The sequence below is a fragment of the Protopterus annectens genome, chromosome 1.part1, assembly GCF_019279795.1.
Source record: "Protopterus annectens isolate FY-2018-M chromosome 1.part1, PAN1.0, whole genome shotgun sequence".
In the NCBI taxonomy this organism is placed as follows: domain Eukaryota; kingdom Metazoa; phylum Chordata; order Ceratodontiformes; family Protopteridae; genus Protopterus; species Protopterus annectens.
In genome coordinates this window covers 1,053,655,053-1,053,677,791 of record NC_056726.1, presented here as the reverse complement: position 1 = coordinate 1,053,677,791, position 22,739 = coordinate 1,053,655,053, and positions in this window count along the sequence as shown.

Genomic DNA, 22,739 nt, shown 5'->3' with positions numbered 1-22,739 from the left:
TAGCCTCACCTCAGGCTTTGTGCCCACTGAATGGCGCACCATGATGGTTATCCCACTCCCCAAAGGGGGAGCCACGACAGACCCCAGCAACTACCGCCACATTAGCCTGACGAGCCTGGTCTGCATGGCCATGGAACATATCATCATGGAACTCATAAACAAAGACATTGGTAATCTCCAAACTCTGGACCCTACCCAGTTCGGATTTGTAAAAGGCAGATCATGACTCCTAAACCTGATTGACTTCTTTGAAGCAGTCACCAAAGCCATAGATGAGGGTAAGGTGGTTCACACAGCCTATCTAGATCTCGCCAAGGCTTTTGATACCATCCCGCACTCTGGAATTATAGAAAAGCTCACTAAAATAGGTATAAATCCCTATGTCACAAGATGGGTTGCCAACTTGCTCATAGACAGAACCCACACTGTGAAAGTAGCAGACTCCAAATTCGACTTCATACCAGTGACAAGTGGAGTACCACAGGGTTCAGTCCTGGGTCCTCTTCTGTCTGGTATCTACTTCTCTGAAGTACAGGCTAACACAAAAGGCCTTTGGCTAACAAAGTTTGCAGATGACTGCAAACTAGGAGCCATAATCGAAACTCCTAACGATGTGGACATACTACAAAAGGGCCTCACTGAGGCAGATGCCTGGTGTCAAAGCCATGGCCTGAAGCTCAATGCCAAAAAGTGTATTGTCATCCCCTTTGGTAAAAACTCTGTACCCATGAACTACCACATAGCTGGTAGTCTACTTAATGCCAAACATGTGATAAGAGACCTTGGGACACAGGTGGACAGTAGTCTCTCCTTTGATAATCACATTGCCACAGTGGTCAGGAAATCCTTCTATGTGGCTCACCTCATCACAAAAGGTTCCTTATCCAAAAAAAATTTATTTTATTTTTTATTTTTTATTTTATTTTACATTTGTTGACCGGGCTAGTCTAACTGGATATATGTCCATTTTCAGTAGATGCCCGGGGAGAAAAGCTCCAAGCATAGGCAGTGACATATCATATAATTACATGCAAATAGCAAACAGAAATAAAAAGTTAAAAATATATATATTTTTTTTTTTACAGATGTACAGACATTTTTTTGCAGATGTAAAGACATTATAATTTATATCCAGTACAGTGGAGGATAGCATCTTTAGAATAAGAAAACTCTTTTAAAGTACTAGGAAGGAAATCTTGTTAAATTCTAGTCAGAGGCAAGGTTACTGGTTAACCCAGGTAAATGTAATAGAACAACAGAGCAGAAAAGTCTAGGGAGAGTGAGATGGGGATTTAGATATTAGTCAGGGTTAGAGCAGGGACATAGCCAGTGTGTAGTAAGGTATTCTTTAAGTTATTTTTTGAAAAGCAGTGTGGAAGAAAGCGATGTGAGTTCCCTTGGAAGCAGGTTCCAGGTTTTTCTCACTGTGTTAGTGAATAGTGACTCCCCTGCCTGGTTGTTTGATTTAATAGTGGAAACTAGAAGCTTATTAGCTGAGCATAGTGTTGGCAGATTTTTATATGGGGTAATCAGATTAGTGAGAATTGAGGTATTCTTGGGGTGGTAAAGGATCTTTTGGGTGATGGTGTATTGTTGATAAAGTAGGTGGTTCTGCAGTTCTAAACATCCTAGTTGTTTGAGGGTGAGACAGTGGTGGGTTCTGAAAGGGTTACCATTGGCAAATCTGGCAATGTTGTTATAGCTGGTTGCAAGTTTGCTAAGGTTGCTTTTAGATAGATTGGTATAAATGGCAGAAACATAGAACAGGGTAGAGATAAGATGGGTCTGGGCTATAGTAGTTCTAGCTTCTGATGTAAGGAAGGGTTTGATTCTATAAAGGGAGCCATGTTTTCTGCTGACAGATTTTATAGTAGTATTAATATGATCATCATAGCTAAGGTTGTGGTCTATTGTAATTCCTAGGAGTTGGGTTGTAGTGTCTGGAGTTATGATAGTTCCATTGTTGGAGGTTACTGTGAAGTGAAATTGTGCAGACTTTTGTGTAGGAGCAATAAGCAATAATTTTGTTTTTTTGGGGTTAAGAAGGAGGTAATGTTGCATGAACCAGTTTTCAACAAGATTAAATACTGTTTGGGTGAAGGTTTGGAGAGAGGTAAGGGACTTAGCTGAACATATTAAAGTAGAATCACCTGCATATTGTATACAGGTGGCTTGTGGAATTTTGGTATTTAAATCATTAATACAAACTGAGAAGAGAAGAGGGCCTAAAATAAAGCCCTGAGGTACTCCAATGTTAACAGGGAGATGCAGAGATAGGTTATTATCCCAGAGTACTGCTTGCTGTCTGTTTTCTAGATAGGATTTAAACCAAAGTAATGCCTGTGGGTCAAGGGATAGGGCTTTTAATATGTCCATAAGTAGGTGATGGTTAACCATGTCGAAAGCTTTTGAAAGGTCAATAAATAGAGCAGAAGAAAGAGAGTTTTTGTTACGATGTTTGTTTATACAGTCAGAAAAGGATAGTAGGGCAGTGGTGGTACTATGAAATGCCCTGAAACCATGCTGACAGCAAGTAAGTTATTATGAAGAAGGTGGTCAAGTAGTTGTTGGTGGATGCATTTTTCCATTATTTTGTCTATTGGAGAGAGTAAGGCGATTGGGCGGAAGTTAGAAATCTCAGTACAAGTACCACCCTTATGTAGAGGGATGATGTGAGAGACTTTCCAGATGGAAGGGATTGTGCTTTCTGTAATTGTTCTATTTATAAGGACGGAAATCGGATAGGCAATGGCTTTCGCTGCTAGTTGCAGGTATTCGGCTGGTAGACCATCAGCTGAAGGGGTGCATGGTTTGAGTTTTTGAAGGAGGGTGCAGACAAGGGATGTAGGTACGGGTTGTATATGAAAGGAGGGAAATGGGATGTTTGTGGTGATTAATGGGTTAGTGCTAACAGGTGGTAATGTTTAGCTAGAGTTTGAATGGTTTCAATGAAGGAGTTGTTAAAGGCATCAGCATATGCTTAGGGTTATTATGGGAGATACTTGATGGGGCAGGAGTTTTAGAGTGCCCTGGCTTAAGTAGTTTGTTAATGCCTGACCAAAATATTTGTGGTTTTTGATGGTGGGTTTGTTGGAGGTGAAGGTAATAGTTTTTTTTTATCAAGCAGAATTTCTTTTTTGGTGGCATTTCTTAGCTGTTTAAAGTAAAGGTGGTCTGATGGGTTTTTGGAGGATCTCCATTTGGCCCAGATTTTGTTACGTAAAAGGATATTTTGCCTGTTTTTTTTTTAGTGAGCCAAGGTGCAATTTTGGTTCTTATACAGATAGAGCGAGAGGAGACATGGTATTCTAGGATTTGCAGGAATTTTGTATTAAAGTAGGTCACCGCTTCATCAAGTTGAAGATGGTGTAATGGTGACCAGTTACATGCCTTAAGTTCATTCTGGAAGCTCTCTGGAAAAAAAGTGTTTTTTAGAGTGTGAGGTTTTGAAGTTATTTGAGTTGGGGCTATGGGTTTTTTGTTTAATTATGTATGTTAGAGCATGGTCACTAATTTCATCTGGAAGGGTACCTGATTTATATTTGTCAGGATGGCTGTTGATAAGGATCCAGTCTAGGATGTACTGCCTGGTTTGTGAATTCTAGTAGGGGTTATTGTTCCCCTCTACTCATCACTCATTAGATCCATTATAGAGTACAACGCCCCTTTTGGTATGTACCTCACAAGACATCTACATCAACTGGAAAGGCCACAGAAATACCTCACAAAGAGGATTACTGGCCTCAAACAGATGCCCTACGCAGACCATCTAAAAAAACTCCAGCTTTACTCTGTCGCATATCACCTACTCAGAGACGATCGCTGCCTAACATACAAAGCTATGTCAAACCCAGAGCTGTTGGACATGCTCCACTTAAAGAAATCCCAATCCCTCCAAGCTACACGCTCTAGGGACCTAAACCTTGTCACCACAATAAACAGAACATGCTGGAGGGATAGATTCCTGTCCCAGAGACTTCCCATACTCTGGAACAGGCTACCTATCGATGTCAAACAGAGCTCCTCATTAGCACTCTTCAAGAAAAATCTTGATGATTGGATGGGAAATAGGAAATTCACCCCAGGGATCACTTCTGTGGCTCTGCTTGACATGAGCACAGGAAAAAAAATTTTCTTGGGTGGCAAAAGCCAGGGTACATTTTTGGCTGGGCTTGTATAGGCCCTAGGGCCAATAGCCTAGTACCTACCTATGAACCTATGTACAATACTAATTTCAGTATAAATCAAGATATGATGCAACTCCAATCACTGGAGCTTCTGAAGAACTATGTAGAGATGAGTTCAGTTTGTTAGACCAGCTGTAAATCTTGCTATTTTATTATAACAAGATAATCAACATCTTCAAAAATAAAACATATGCATTGTGAAAGTGAGGCTGAACCTGATCGTAGTGACTTCTTATAATCTGAGATTCAAAGCAACAGGATTAGTGACGTCAGGTTCAAGGCCTCCCCCAGACGTCAGTATATCAAAAATCAGATAGGCTGTAATACATGGATTACGGCTAATAAGGGATGGCAATATTCTAAAGTATAGTGTACCTTGTACACAAAAAAATGCTCATCAACTTTTCCTTAAAGTTAGTCATGCCAGGTTTGACCCTCACCCCCAGAAGAAACAAGTATGCCAAAATTCCGTAATTATCTAATACAAGGGAATAACGCTGCCATGAATTGGCCATATACTAAAGTACAGTACACTCTGTCCTTTAGTACTCATCTAACATCATTGATCATTAGAACATTGTCCTACTAAGCAAAGAGCTCTTTTATTGTGATTATTGTAAATAATTCCATTCATTCTAAGTGATACACACTGATGTCTTCCAATCTGGTGCAAGGCAAAGTTTCTTCTATGTACCTAATAAAACATCAAAAAATAGGCAGGCAACAGTAATTCTTAAACTTTTATGGTTAGCGCTTTCGTCAAGTATTCTTACATTCAACTTCATCAGACATTAGTTAAAAGAATGGTAGCCATATTTAAAACCAGATTCATAGTCACATGTTCAGTCACCTCACATGACAATGTCACCTGACACAATTCTCATTTCTATAACACATGTACCTAAAAGTTGTATAAAGAATTGTGTAAAAAAATGTATATACACTTTCCTATTGACTTATTACTCAAATTCATATGTACATATACAAAGAATACATAAATAAATATACATGAAAAAGCCAACTAAAACATCCAAAAAACAATATTAGTTATTGTGTACATAAAAATTGTTACATGTCACTAATCAACCTGAATAAATTTCAGTTGAATGTCATAAATGCATGTACTTGTGCATGGGGGGGGGGGGTTATGTGTATATAACAAACACAAAGAGTGCCCCAAATTATGTGTCTATTCACCTGAGTATTAGCCTTGTGTTAACGTTTTAAACTACTCAGTTTCAAGACACACGCCAAAGAGCATACATTGTTCAACCCTGGTTTGCATAGGCCCTGGTTCTAAGCTGCCACATTAGCTCCTTCACCTCAAGTTTTAAGCCTAATGTCCGCCCCTGATGTCAAATTCAAGTTGGTCAATCACCCTGAATGTGAAGGAATGGCCAGGGTTTTCTACCACATGTTTTGCGAGAGCGTTGTCTGTTTTGACTTTTCTAATGTGGTAAATATGCTCGTACACTCTTTCCCTTAGTTTACGCTCATTCTTGCCGATGTAAAAATCCGCACAAGGCTGGCAGGAAGCGAGGTAAACAACCATAGTGGAATTGCAATTAAATCTGCCCTTACAAGTGAATTTTTCATCCAAGATTTTAAATCGGTTACCTGTTTGCATAAACCTGCAAAAAGAGCAGGCTTCACATTTGTACATACCTAGAATATGTATCATCTTTGGGGGTGGCAGTTCCAAGGGGGTTTTAAAATTAATCCCCCTCCTGTAAACTACATTTGGTGCAGGTCCAAATTTAGATAATGATTCTTCTTTGATTTGCTCTGCCTCATCCCCCTCAGAACTGCATTCCATCACCCAACAAACTTTCAGAATGGTTGAAACTTGGTTCCTTAAACGTTGCTTGTCCTTAAACCCCCCCAATAAAAAACTGTTACTCTTCTCCCCCACCCGTAAATCCTCTCCTCTCAACTTCTCTGTCTTGTCTAACAATGGTACTATCATATCACCTGACCCTTCCACCAGGCTCCTCGGAATAGAGATAGACAACAACCTATGTTTTGATTCTGACATTAACAACACTATAAAATTAGTTAACAGAAAACTAGGCTCCCTGTATAGACTTAAACCATTTCTTACACCTCTTGCTAGAACTTGCATTGCCCATTCACATCTGATCTCTACTCTACTTTATGCCTCCCCTATTTACACTAACCTGTCCAAAACTAACCTCTCCAAACTGGCAGTCACTTTCAACAGTATTGCCAGATTTGCCTCTAACTCCACGTTCAGAACTCATCACTGCTTATATCTAAGGCAGTTAGTATGGCTTGAGCTTCATAATCTGATCTTATTTCATCAGCTCTCCTTAGCCCACAAAATCCTCTATAAACACAGCGACACCCCTATTCTCAATACTCTTATTACACCATATTGCAACCTCAAAAGCCTACGTTCTTCTCACAAACTTCTTATATCAACATGTAAATCCAATAACCTGGCAGGAGCCTCCTTGTTCTCTAACAGTAGGAAAGGCTTGGAACTCTCTTCCTGACAACCTCACTTCAATATCCTCTCTTCCCAGCTTTAAATCTCATCTCAAAACTCACCTCAAAACTCACTGGCTTTGCCCCTGCACTAACCCTGACTGGACTGCCTTTGCTACTAGTATGTTCACATTCCCCGACATACAAAGTAGTATTTATCTTACCTTTATGCTACCTCTTTTAATTTTGAAATCCCTCATCATGTAATTAATTCATGTTGTTGTATATGTAATATTCTCTGTATTAGTTTATTACTTCAGTAATATATGACTGCACTATTGCATATTTATTTATTTCTTATTTTTTCTCTTGTACTTTTTTCACTCTGAATGAATTTTTTGTGTGCTATCATGTGCTATTGTATATTTTTATCCGAGTAAATTCTGTAAATTTGCTATTTTTAAGTGTTTCCCTTGAAGCGTTTCTCCCCGGACCTCTGCTGAAAATGGATATATATCCAGTTAGACCAGCCCGGTCAACAAATATAAAATAAAATAGAATAAAAATAGTAAATTCTTTGTCTGTTTGGAAAATATTCCAATTGTTTTGCAAAATCTGTCTGTTTTCACCATCTGAACTAAACATAGTAATGAAGGAGTACCTATAATCGATCCTTAGGTTACTTTCACCTCCAACAGGTACCCTATCATCAATACTCATCCACTGATTGCTGTTATCTAAAATGGCTTTAAAATGGCCATTTGTCCTTTTATTTTGAACTTCCTCAAATAGGTTGCTCAACACGTCTACAGGGTATCCTCTGTTTGTGAACATTTGCAATAACAATCTACACTCGTCCTCAAAGTCAATGACTGTAGTACACATTCTTGTGGCCCTAACCAGTTGTCCCTTTACTACGGACCTTTTTTGATGTTGGGGGTGGGCATTACTGTAATGGAGGAAGGGATTACAATAAGTGTCCTTCCGATGTATTTTGGCTAAATACTGTTTGTTGGCATTATCCTTCCTTAGTTCAACATCAAGAAAAGCTATTCTTTCAACTCCAGGCTGAGTAAGGTGAAAGTCATGTTCAGTTGCTAATCAGGTGCTAGGAGGATCTGCCACTTTACATATGCACTCAGCTGATTGAAGCACAAGTGCCAGTATGAGTCATAGTCCATTTAGGAGTAAATGACTTGAAACGTACCTCCATAGACTACATGCAGAGAGACATCTCTCAGAATATGTGTCTCAGGCTGCTATGAGCCTAGCATTGAGTAGCATTTTACCTTCTCTAAGGATGATGCCACAATAGGAACAAAAGATGATTGACTTTAAAAATTGGCTTAGTTTATTGTGTCATCCTAAGGGGGTGCAATATTTGTCAGCTTGGAAGGAGATGAATAACAGACCACGTTGCTTTGTCAGGGATGTTCTGCACCTCTCCCCTCTAGGCTTTTGAATATTAGCTAAAGCATTGTTTTAGCCCATAGTGCTTTTTTAAGCAATGCCAAACTAAAAGTACTTTTGACATATCAAACCAAAACCAAGAAAATCTTAAGATATTACTGCTCAATGCTAGTAGTCTAAAAAAAAAACTCCACTGGCAAGATCTTTTCACCCTAGAGAATGCTGACACCTGTGCAGTCACTAAGACATGGTTTAAAGCCGCGGGAGAACTCACCAACAGTAAAGGTTACAATGTCCACACATTTAGACCAGCTACTACATAAATAGGGATTAAAGGTGGAGGTGTCTCCTTTTACATCAAAAATAAACATACCTCAAGGCTGGTCAATAAGGAAAATGCACTTCAGCTGTTCCATGTTTGAGTCACCATAGGCAAAATCTAATATCACTTCCTTGCCAGCTATAGGTCCCCCTCTATGATACAGGAAACTTACACCATGTATGTAAATGTATTAGAAACACTAACCATCCAACCCAATACAATATTCCAATACAATATTCATGGGGGATTTTAATTACCCCACTATTAACTGGGAATCCTATACGACACCAAATGTACAGGATCAGAGATTCCTGGATTTTGTAAACACAAACTCCCTGAACCAGATAGTTAATACACATTCCAAGACGGCTGCCGACTAGTCCGGTCCCTGTTCACTGTGCTCCTCACTGTTATGTAATAACTGGCTTTTTTTTTACAATTTATAAGTGATATTTTTCCTCAGTTTTTTTCTAAAAAAGTATCTTTGAGAGTTTTCCTGTGTATTGGGATTATCTATTTTTTGGAAAAATTCAGTTTTTGTATTATTTTACCTCAGAACAATTTTGGCTTCAACTGATTCTCTGGCTCATGCACTCTGGAAGATCATCTTAGAATCAGACACCCTGTTTTCACACATCCATTTTGGGCATGGCTGGCAACTCTGATACCATGGAGACGCAGTCTACCAAGGCCAAATTCTCATCTTTGCTTTCACCAGAGAAGGATACTAGTTCTAAAAGACTAAGAACTTCTAAACAATCTGCTGAGAACATTAAAGTAAGTACTAAAGACAAAAATGACTCAAATTTCCATTTAGATGAATTAAAGATAGCATTACAACCTATTCAAAATGCTATACAAACTTTCTCTGAGCAATTCATTGACTTTGGTAAAACTTTAAAAAAATAAGTGAAAGAATGGACATTATTGAAACCAAAAACATAGCCTTAGAAATAAGAGCAGACACTATTGAAAGAGATTTAAAATCTAAAGATAAGATCATTACAGAAATGCAGGCAAAATTACTGGACTTAAAAGCTAGAAGTCGCAGAAATAATGTTATTATTAAAGGATTACCAGAGTCATGAAAATCAAAATTTAATAACAGTGACTAAACAAATTTTTGAGGCATTACTAAAATGTGAGACAAATACAAGAACTGTAATTATAGAAAGAGCGCATAGAGCATTGCGTGACAGACAAGATTACATTTCACCTCGGATTGTCTACACTAAACTACTTAATTTTCAAGATACTCAACGTATTTTACAAGCAGCCAAATGCAAAAAGCATTTTGTTTGAAATAATCACAAACTGTCATTTTCACAAGACTTACCTCCACAAATAAAACTGAACAGTCAAAAACTTTCACCATATTGTGCAGAACTTATTAAAAGAGAAATAAGATTCAGTATGCGTTATCCTAACACTCTTTCTTTTAGTCACAATGACAGAAAAGTTATGGTTACAGATCATAAAGAAGCCAAAGATACTTTTCTAAAAGTATTCAAGTCTCTTCCTGAATCAGTTATATAACAGCATATATCCTATTTGTTTTGATGTTGCTTCTATTGTTTGGTCATGATACTTATAATATTTAGTGTGCGCTCTCAATATTTTTTGGAATGTGAATGCTGTTATCAAGAGAAAAATCAAACTATGCTCATGAGTTTATTGAGATACTTTTATTGGCTTTTTAAGGTGACATTATTACAGATTATTGGTATTTCCATGATCTGTGCGTTAACTGCTGTATGCGAGTCATCATCATTAATTTTTTTTATTCAGAGATGTTGCTTTAACAACAAAATGTTCAAAGAACAGATTGGAGGGATATTTTCAGGGTCTCGAGCAGATGCAGAGCTGTCATACTGTTTAGTTTTTCTTCAACACTTGTCCGAAATACGCACGCACCTTCTCTAAAGCTTCGTGGTTGCAAGATGACGTCAAACTTCCTAAAGGATTAAAGGAACTTTCTGCTGATCAGTTATACGAGGCTGGCGTTATTTTCTCATTGGTATGCTTCAGGTTCGCGATGAATTTGACAGCAGAAACAAAATGAGTTGACTCACTACACCTTAATTTTCAGTGATACCCGATATTTGTAACCCACAGCAAAGGTCGGTTACTTTATGTCTTCTAAGAAACCAAGCAGATACGCTGACTGCAAGTGAGTTTCTGTCAGGAGCCGTGTGTGCAGTTAGTTATTTAGTGAAAGGCTCATGTGAGTATCGGCATATAGGGGGAAATGATGTTACCATCGGACATAAAAAGGTGACTTCATGGTTATTTTTGTTATTAGGTTCTTCAGCGTCTGAAGTAATATTGTAAATGCTATAAAAACGACATGATTTGATGCTTTGGAGATAGTGTGTTCTTCTATCTCGTAGATTAAGTCATTAGACTTATATTATCTTATTATAATTAGAAACATTATCTTTATGTTAAGTTAGACAGTTAGTTACTAAACTAGGAGGTTTTTACGGTGATGTCTCTATTTCAATTATTAGTTGCGCTATTTAATGTTATTCTTGCCTTACTGTCTATATGGTTGAAAGTATTTTAGTTGATTTGTTAACATTTTATGAATGTCAGTTCTTTGTATGTATATTACAGGTATTAGGAAATTCCATGTTAACATATTATTATACATTATATTTAAATTTGAATGAAAGGTTACTTAGTGTAGGCTGTTTATTGGGATGTTATGTTTAATTTTTAGTATATATTATGATAAAATGTTTAGTTGTATTGATGTTAAGCATAACTGAGTGGGGTGTAGTGTACTTTTATGTTGATGGTTGATGTTTAATTTGTATTGATGGGAACCTTACTATGATTAGTAATATTTTATATTTGAGCCCTATATTGGATTGTACATGAAAATTTTAGTTAATTAGTTAAGCTACATACTGGTTAAGTAAACTTATAATTTTATAATTATTGTAAATCATATGGCAAGTTGCATATTATATGCTTATTCTAGCTTTATGATGCAGGTTATATGACATGATGTTAGGCTGATTTACATGCACTAGATTTATTATTTGTTTTGATTTATTAGAGTATACTATTTCTTAAATATATATATATATATATTTTTCTATGTACATTTATATTATAATATTAAATACATGAGGAAAATCACTTCAATATAATAATTATCTGCTGTATAGGAGCCTGTGATTATATACTGAATGGGGATTGAGTATGTTGGGCATCTTGAGTTTTGTCAGATGTGTAAATATGTTTAGTTTTATTAACATGGTTTTAGTCCTTTTTAGGACTTTACTTAAAGTTTATTCTGCTATTATGAAGTTTTTGGTAACCGAAAGTAATAATCCTATTTTGTTTTTTTTTTATCTTCCTTCTGTAGTTGGGGTATGGTGGGTAGGCACTAGGGTAGGGAAGAAGGAAGTGTGTAAGTTTAAAATTATTATTATTATGATGTTTTTTTTAACTGAGAGTTATCATTTTACCAGGATTAGAATAGATTTTTTTTAGATTATTTCAATTATTTTCAGGGTAGTACACTATATTTTCATCAAATTAATATCAATCTTCCATTATATTCATGACAAATTACTTAATAGTTGATTCCTGGAATATAAGAGGAATAAAATAAAGCCAAGAAATCTTTATTATTTCATCTGATATTTAAATCACAAGCCAATATATGTTTTATTCAAGAGACACATATTCCCCGGGATGATTGGGACAAAGAGAAAAACAAAAAATGGATCAAAAAGATAGTAGCTTCTGGGGATACTTCTAATTCTAGGGGAGTGGCTATAATTATTAAACAAAAATTTCTAGAGAATATTATTGATGAGAAACATGACAATGAGGGTAGATGGTGCCTTTTTACTGCTACTATTCATAATCTTGATAAACCACTTTTGGTACTAAATTTATATGGTCCTTGTAGTCAACAACATTTTTTATTTTACAAATATATAATATACTCACTTCTTATAAAGATCATTATATAATAATAGGAGGGGACTGGAATGCAGTAATAAACCCAGAAATTGATCGCACTAGCTGTTCCACTTCTTATAATCAACAGGCATCTCTTGCTCTCGAAGATTTAATTTTGGAATATAATTTAATAGATCCATTACATCTTATAGAGCTCTCAAACAAGAAAGATATTTACACATATTACTCAAAATGTTATCGCTCATGGTCAAGATTAGATTTTTTTCTGATTTCTAGTACTATTTCAAAATATTTACTGGATTTTAGTATAGATCCTAGATTTTTTTGGGATCACTCGAGAATTTTACTAAAGTTAAACATTACTTATAATGCTGATAATATTGTTAAACAAAACAATTGGACAATGAACAACTTACTCTTAAACAAAGATATATGCAAATGGTGTACAGAAACAATTCAGGATATGGAAAACGAACTAGACTTAACAGATATTCCTTATGATATTCAATGGGCTGCTTGTAAGGTGAGGTTAAGAGGAATGTTTATTGGTAAGTCCGCATATCTTAAAAAAAATTTTAATAAGAATGAAAAATTCAATCTCTTGAAAATCAATATAGACTTAATCAAGATCCTGCTTTTGAAAAGCAAATTATAGATTGTCAAAAGGAAATGATTTTACTTCATCAAAACAATTTCTCAATATTAGATCAAAGATTATTAGTTACGTATTCAGAATGGGCTCAAGTACCTTCCAGAACCTTGGCTAGAATAATTAAAAAAAAATTTGATAGGCCTAAAATTTCATCTTTACTGTATAAAAATAAACTCTATAACACAGACAAGGACATTTTACATCTTTTTACACTACTTTATACAGAGCTATATTCTAAACCATCCAATTCTACGGTTAATAATCATATAAATAGCTTTCTAAGCTCTTTAAAATTCCCCAAGTGAAATGAAAATCAGCAAAGTTTACTTTCTGCTCCTCTAACTCTTCAAGAGATTTCTGAATCAATTGATAGACTTAAATCTGGTAAATCTCCTGGTCCTGATGGTTTTACACCAGAATTCTTCAAATCCTTTAAGTCTGTAATTGTTCCTTTTCTCTTTAAAGTGTACAATTACATAAAAATTAATGACATAACGGATCTTCATTGGAACACCTCTAAAACTATATTAATTTTGAAAAATAATAAAGAGAAAACAATCCCTTGTAATTATAGGCCCATTTCTTTAATTAATTTAGACATCAAGATTTTATCATCTATTTTGGCCAATAGATTGAAACAGGTTCTACCCTCAATTATATCCCTAGACCAAACAGGGTTTATGTCTCACAGACATGTATGGGATAACACCCTGACTTTGGAATCTATTATTCATCTCACAAAAAATGATATTAACCCAATGTACGCATTGATTCTTGATGCATCAAATGCTTTTGATAGAGTGTGTTGGGATTTTCTATTTCAGACTATGTCATGCTTCAGTTTCCCCATATCTTTTATAAATTTATTAAAAAGTTTATATAAAGAAATGTTTACCAGACTTTATATTAATGGCTACACATCTTCCCCTATAAAGATTACCAGAGGTACGAGACAGGGCTGCCCTTTATCTCCTTTTTTTAATATATATTTAGAACCATTGCTATTATATATTACTCAAAACATGTTTCATAGGATTCCTAGGATTCTCAATACTAAAATATTTTTCTCTGCTTTTGTTGATGATCTAGTTTTATATTTCCAAACTCCTATAACAGACCTTAGTAAAATAACAAATTCCATTGAACGATTTTCTCTTGCTTCGAACTATCTTATAAGTCCTTTAAAAACTCATATTTTTCCTTTAAATCATATGGTTCATAAATCTTACTTGTTCTCTGACTCACAAACCCAAATTACTTTTGGTGTGAAATATTTGGGTATTAATATGGAACACAACAACCATTCTTCTTTTCAAAATAACATGAATAAAGTTTGGTTATCAATAATGTCTGACATGAGTAGGTGGGAACATTTAAATCTATCATTTCTATCAAAAGCTGCAATAATCAAAATGAATATTCTTCCCAAATTTTTGTATCAATTCAATTCTTCTGATTAGATAATTCCCAAATCCTTCTTTGAAAAAGTTAATAAAGAGTTAGCTAAATTTTTGTGGTTCCTTAAATCGGTTAGGATCTCTTATTCTAGATTGTCAATTTTTAAAGATAAAGGCGATTTGGGATTACCAAATTTTCATCTTTATTATTTAATTGTTTCAGCAAACAAGCTATGGACCATTTCTAAAATAAATAATATTAAATATATTCAGTCCCCGTCTTGGGTTAAGCTATGGTATCAATACATTTTATCTAAAAACATAAACCCAGAGGCCATTCCATTTATTTCTTTAGATATTATGAGCACCATTAAAATCTCTAATAACTATCTTAAACAAAAGATCAAAGCTTTTCAGGAATTAATAAAAATTATTAATCTAGACAAGATCTTTCATCTATTTCAACCACTTCATCTAAATCCTAACATGATGTTAGATAACTCACCATTTAACCTAACAAAATATCCTCTTATAAAGTATTTGAAAGTTTGGGATATCTTGAAATATAAAGACTTGACCCTAGCAAATTTACGTAAGATTCTGGAAGTTAATTGGAAGTATTCTATAATTTTATGTCAATTAAGAGAGGTGATTATGGTTAAGTATGATCTCATAAAACCAACAGAACATGATCTTAAGAATTTAGACATGATAATTAGAACACTATCGTCACCAGTGAAAATGTTATCAAATTCATATAAACTGATAAATAATTTAATACAAGGCCCGAATTGTCTTTTTTCAAATGTCTGGTTGAATCATAATTCTCAAATAACTGAGAATCAAAAATTTTTGGCTATTAGAAATACTCTGGAATATTCCCCATTCAAGAAATTGATGTATACACAATTAATGATTAATAATAATGCTTAGCATACTCCTTATAAACTGAATAAATTTAATGCTAGTAAATCTCCATCGTGCACATGTTGTTCCTTTCCCCAAGCTGATCTTTTACATATTCTGTGGTATTGCCATTTTTCCCATAAGCTCTGGACCTCTTTGAAAGTAAGGTTGCAGAAAATGGGTTATCATAAATCCACGTTGTCTTGGGAAATTGCTATACTTCATATACCGGTAGTATATCTTTCCAAAATGGATACTCATGTGTTTATATTTATTTGCTCTCTTATAAAACTTTACATTACTCAAAATTGGCTTGATCGTACTAAATTAAATTGGGATACTTTCAAAAAAATGGCTTACTTATACATTGATGCTCAAAAAACTATGATAAAGAGTCCAAAAAAATGGCTTTGAAAAACAAAGTATTGGAGAAGGTTCTGAGTATTATTAATATTTAATAGCTTCTAAAGTTTTTTTCTAGTCTTGGTTCATATGTATACTTTATTTACTCTCATATGTTAATTTATACTGATGTTTATAATTTTTATGTTATCATTTGTTTCTTGGTTACCTATTGTATATATTGTATATATTGTGGTATGTTATTTTTTTTTTTCTAATCCTAAAGAGTTGCAATCTGCTTACACAAGTTGTAAATCTTTATTCAACTCCTAAAAAGTCTTTATTTACAATGTATGAAGGTTGTTGTTATGTTATTTTATAAATCAATAAAAAGATTTTTGAGAAAAAAAAGATAGTTAATACACCAACCAGGAGTACAGCCATAGTGGATCTGGTCCTCACTAATGTGGGAGAGTGCTGCACACTCCCTACTGTCATGTCTTCCCTGTTAAGGTTAGACCACAAAATGGTCTCCTTTAAAGTAAAAATAAAACCTGGACTCCCAGCTAAACCTGGAATATTCAGGAACTACTCTAAGGCTAACCTCCTGCTATTAAGTGATAACCTGGAAAAATGTCAAGCTCCCATAAGCCCTGAGAACACTGCTGCCTTTGCAGAGCTGTTCACAGAAACCCTGGACAAGCATGTTAATAGCTGCATAGAGGCAGCTGTACCCATAAAGAAGAAGTAGAGAAGTAACTCAAAAAACAAGGCACCCTGGTGGAATCACAAAATCAATAGGCTGTATAATAGAAGGTAGAAAATCATGGCAAAAATTAGTATGTGCGGCACCCAGCAGGATAAAAGCACTCTCATCAAACTAAATAAACATCTCAGAGGACAAATAAAGTGTATCAAAACCAAATTTGAGGTGAATTTGGCCTCCTTGGCCAAGGCCAACCACAAGGCATTTTTTAGCTATGTCAGCAACCTCAAGGGCAATACATAATTGTGTGCAGAGTTCATTGTAAATGGAGCCACCTATATGGAGCCAGACGATATAGTAAACCTGTTGGCAGATAAATTCAGTTCCAACTTTACCCCCCTCTCCCCCTCGACCTTCGCTCAGGAAATACCATGAAATATAACTCCCCCTGCTTTCAGTAGGAAACAGGTCCTTAATTCTCTAAGAACAAGAACACTACATTAGTGGGCCCAGATAATATCCCAGGATGCCTTCATCAATAGCATGAAACATGACCTATCATGGCCTCTGGAATTGCTGTTTTAAGTGGCAACATTAAATTTCTACTATGTTCCATAAAATGAGAGCATTCAATAAAAGTTAATATTATTACACTTCAACAATAATAAAGACAGTTGGAGTGAGTATTTTCATTTATATGCACATTATCAGACTGTGCTATTTTTATTGCAGCACATTATATGCAGTTTGTATAGGCCTAAAGAAACCCAATACTCAGACTGCAGAAGTCAACAGGCACTTAATAGAGATTACTTCCTTTATTCTGATAAATCATTATCAAGGTTAACTTTAGCTTAAACATAGTGCAGAGCTGATCACCTATACTTTGCCAAGAATACCGCAGCAGAGTCCTATGGGAAAAGAATCCCTTGAATTATGCTAGAAGATGTAGTTTAGGATGGCTCTAGGATACCCTGTACTAAATGTCAGCTGCAGTAAAAGGATAATGTGGTGAAGCATGCAATAACTTTCTCGGATGTTTTTTTTTACCAAATGCTTTCTCTGACAAAGTCGGGAGAAACCAGACAGCACAGCAGTTAAGGTATTTGCCTCCCATGCACAAGGTACAAGATTTGATCCTGACCTATGACTCTATAAGGAAACCTTCTCTGCAGGAGAGCAGTAAGATGCAGTCCTTCTGCACATTTCTCATGAGGGGGGCAACCCAATACCCTCACTTAAGTATTATCAACTAACCCTACGCTGACCACCTTAAAAAACTCCAGCTATACTCTGTCACATCTCGTCTACTCAGAGGCGATCCCTCCTTAACATACAAAGCCATGTCAAATCCAGAGCTGTTGGACATGCTACATTTAAAGAAATCCCAATCCCTCAGAGCCACACACTCCAGCGATCTAAACCTTGTCATCACAATAAACAAAACATGCTGGAGGGATAGGTTCCTGACCCAGAGACTCCCCAGAGTCTGGAATAGATTGCCCATACATGTCAAGCAGAGTGCATCTTTGGCCCTCTTCAAAAGGAACCTTGATGATTGGATGTGAGAAAAGAAATTCACCCCGGGGATCACATCAGTCACCCTGCTAGACAGGGGTCCAGGGAAGTAAATAGCGTGGGAAGAAATAGTCAGGGAATTGTTATGGCTAGGATTGCATAGGCCCTAGGGCTGACAACCTAGTACCAACCTATGAACCCATGAACCTATAAATGGTGACCATAAACTCAGGAAAATGCTAAAATTCTTTTGTGCAAAATGCTGTTTCATTTCCTATCATTTGATGAAATGTCACCCATTACATTAGAAGTCAGAAAAAATATGCAGTTGTGTAACACCACAAATCTTATCTTCTGTATAAAATTTGAATGCTGTCCAAGATCTGTCATGGGTACTATCTAGACATTCACACTGCTATAACGATTATGTTTTACTTCATTTTTTATAGCTTTGGACCTATCTATCCTTTATTGATTTTGTTTGTTCATAGGTAATTACTAATCCAATGACCCCAGGGGATCTTTTAAGCCTATCCATGCTTCCCAGTTGAGAGGATCAAACACTGCAGCTTGTGTTTGTAACTTAACCATCTTAACCATTACATCAACCTCCATCCCTAAGGCTGGAACTCAGCTCACTGGATTCAAGGTCCAGATGGTACACTGCTAATGTGGGTTTTGAACCAATAATCACACAGCCTGTCACACTACTATTCTGGTGGTGATTTACTAGTTAAGCTACTGTACATAACAATAAAGGTGGGAAGATTCAAAGCATAGCACCTAAGTGGGAGGGTGGCCTAATGGTTAAGGTGTTTGCCTTACAAACACAAGGTGCAGGGTTTGAGTCTCGCAAGGGATAATTGGCTAAGCTTAAAATGGCTCACAAGGGCAGTTAGCTTAATACTAATCTATGAATCTATGAACATGTACCCTTGACACAGGTAGTAGCTCACTAACAAGTTAGTGAATTAGTCCTCTGGGCTAACTACCAGATGTCCTCTGTATTAATTACAACTAACTGTTTTACTTTGTACATTTATGGCAGTTGCCTTACTAAAGCAGGTAAAATTTGGTTTGCATCAGATGCTTAGCACTTTCTCTTCAAATTACCTTTATATATTTGCTCGATCAAATAAGTTACTTGTAGCTAGTTGTTTGTTTTGTTTCTGGAACTTCTTCATTTTTAGCAAAATAGTGTGTGTCTTAGTATTACGGAGACAGCTCCACATTCAAATATTGGCACTCGAAATATTGAATGTTGACAAGCCTCCCCTCCCCCAAAAACCCCCCTGAAAACTTTTCTTCTTCATACTTTTTTTGAGGGAGGGGCAAGCCCGGCCCCCACAATGTATGGATTAAATCACTATACCTTGGAGAAAAGAGAATATCTCAAGAAACGTATATCTCTGACTTAGTGTTAAGTCCATTTTTGGTCATTCAATTTCTCTGTTTTGGGGCTTGCTGTAGCAGGTTTTGACATTTTAAATAGTTACCTAAGAAGACTGGGACTGCAATTCTAGGGGATGTAGAAAGATAGCCTGGTCTGTCCAAGCTGGGAAACACACAGGGTGGCTTAAAGTGAGAACTACTTATTGTAACTAGTTGTTTGATTTGCTTCTGGTACTCTTTTCACAATTGTAAATTGTGTTTTTCATAAAAAAAACTGGTACTACAATTCTAGAGGTGGGAGAAAGATAGCCTGGTCTGTCCAAGTTGAGAAACTAATAGGGAGTCTTAAAGTGAGGTTATTTCATTGACCAGGGGGCTTTCTAGTTGTTTTAGTGACTTTTCTTTGAGTCTATATATTTGACGTGTTTGCTCTGCTGTTGACTCATTTCCACAGAGCTCAAATGGTTGGCATCCTCTTCTGTTTTCTCAGAGTGTTTGACTTGCATCTGGTGCTATCCAGACTAAGGCAAGTATTTTAAAGTGAAATATTGCACTTTTTCTAAGCTATTTCTGAAGACCGCTGCTATACTTTCAGATTATTTAATTGCATTTTTCATCATTTCATTACTGTAAAGTGTATTTGTTTTTCCTTGGTCTAGTTGCTGTTGGTGTGTTTTGAAATCCCCTTAAAGTGTATGCTCCTCATTGTTGTCGTCTGCCTTAGATTCACCTTGTTGAGTCTATAAAATCAGCTGTGTGTCATGCAGTGGGATTCAGCAGTGCCTTGTATAGACACAGGCACTTGTAAACTAAATTTCCTCTATAAAATGCCCTGTAACTCTTGCCAGTACTCAATTGTGCAAATTGGCCTAGGTTTTGGTGTTATTCCAAATGAGAACAATATTTGCCAATATAGGAGGATATGGTCAACAAACTATATCGCTTTGCCAAGAATGGTCTGCACCTGTCCCCATCTAGGCTTTTGAATATTGGTTAAAACATTGTCCCCTTCCTTTGTGCACTTTTTAGGCAATGCTGAACTGACAAACCTTGCTACAAAGCAAAACCAACCATAATAATCTAAAGGTGTTACTCCTCAATGCCAGCAGCCTAAACAAGAAACTCCACTCTGCCCATATTCTTCATTCTGGGGAAGTCGGTATCTTTGCAGTAACACAGATAACGTTTAAAGCCACAGAGAGCACCACAGTAGTGCAGGGTTACATTCTGCATATTCAGCTCAGCTACTGCATGGGCAGAGACCTAAGGTAGCGTTGTCTCAATCTATATCAACAAGTTCACCTCAAGACTAGTCACAGAACACAATGTGCTTCAGCTTCTCCATGTCCAGATTTCCATAGGTAAAGTCTCATGTCATATCCTTACAAGGTATAAGTCACCCACTATGAGCCAAGAAACCCATAACTTGGGCCTGGACTTAGTGGAGGCCCTCACCATTCAACCCAATACCATACTCATGGGCAACTTTAGCTATTCCACTATAAACTATTGTACCTACACAACCCAAAATGTACAGGTCCAGAGATTCCTTGGCTTGGAAACACATGCACCTTAGACTAGATACACTACATGCCCACTAGGAGTACAAACATACTCAACTTGGTACTCACAAACATTGAAGAATGCTGTACCCAAATGCAGTGTCCTTTATGGTAAGCTCAGACCACAGAACTGTTCTTTTGTAATAAAAATCAAGTCTGTGACCCTGACTAACCCTGTAACATTTAGGAACCATTCTAAGGCAAACTTCCTACTTCTAAGACATAAACTGTCAAAATTTCAAGTCCCCCCATACCCTGAGAAGACAGCTGACTGTGCTGAATTGTTCACAGAAAGTCTTTGCAATCATGTCAATAAATGTATGGAGACAGCTATGTCTACCAGAAATAAGCTAAGAACTAACTCAAAAAAAAAAAAAACTACCCTGATGGAACCCAAAGATAACATGTTGTGTAAGAGAAGAAAACAGTCACAGCCAACACTAGGAAGTGTTACTCTCATCATGATAAAAAACCCTCTCATCACTCTAAACAAACACTTAAAAGGGCACATTAAAGCTGGATTTCAGATAAAGACAGCCTCCCCGAAAAGGACAACCACAATGCTTTCTTTAGCTGTGACTGAAAACTCCAAGGCTGCACAGAGCACTATGCAGAGTTGATTGTAGATGGAATTGTTTAAGGGAGCTGGAAGATATAGCAAATCTCCAGTTTTACCCCCCCCCCTCCCATCTGGCTGTTCCCTAGGAAATGGTATCAAACAAGCCCATGCATCTATCACTAAGGAGTAGCTGCAAGATGCTCCCCCTAAGACCAAAAACACTGCTTCGAGGAATCCTAGTAATATCCCAAGATGCTACTAAACAGCCTGAAACCTGAACTATTATTAGCACTTGAGACACTGTTTAATCATAGTCTTTAGAGGGGCTTTGTGCCATGCTAATGGAGAACTGCAATGGTTATACATCTTTACAAGGGTAGGCCATGAACGGACACTGGGAACTACAGACCCATAAGTCTGACTTGATTAATATGCAAAGCCATGGAAGGAGTTATCATGAAAATTATTAATAAGGACAGAGAAGACCTTGAAGCACTGGATCCAACTCAGTTTGGTTTTGTCAAGGGCAGAACATGACTACTCAGCTTGGTGGACTTCTTTGCGAAGGTCACAAAGGTACTGCACAAGGGCAAAATGGTGCATACTGCCTACTTTGACCTGGCTAAGGAATGTGATAAAATACCATACTCTGGTATTGTAAACAAACTCATGGATATAGAAATTAGCCCCCTACTCTGGTACTGTAAACAAACTCATGGATATAGAAATTAGCCCCCTATGTTACATGCTGGATAGGAAGCTGACTCTCAGATAGGAACCAGGAAGTTAGGATATAGGAGACCACCTCCACAAAGAGGACGGTCATTAGTGGAGGTCCTCAGGGCTCTGCACTAGGTCCAATCCTTTTTGTCATGTACTTCTTGGATGTCAAGACCAATGTCAAGGGCATATGGCTGACCAAGTTTACAGATGATTGCAAACTCGGGGCAGTTATAGCATCCTCCCATCAAGACACTAACTTACTGGTGAAAAGGTGACGGCTTGAAGATCAATGCCAAGAAATGCATAATAGTATCCTTTGGAAGTCAGCCACCCTAAGAAATTACCTCAGTGATAAAACACACCTGAGTATTTAGCAATTTGAGAACATATGTACACAGCAACCTGGATTTCGATCAGCATGTGTCTAAGGTATAAGGGAACCATTCAAGTTTGTTCAAGTTATAAGCAAGAACATGGATGGCATCTAGGGCCAAGAAAGTCATTATACCACAGTACTTGGTTCCTCATCAGATCCATCACTGAGTACAAAGCCCCCTTCGGTATGTACCTGACAGGGCACATGGAACAACTGGAATGTCCACAGAGGTTCCTCACAAAAAGAATACAGGCTGAAAACAGCATGTCCTATGCAGATCACCTCAAAGCCCTATCT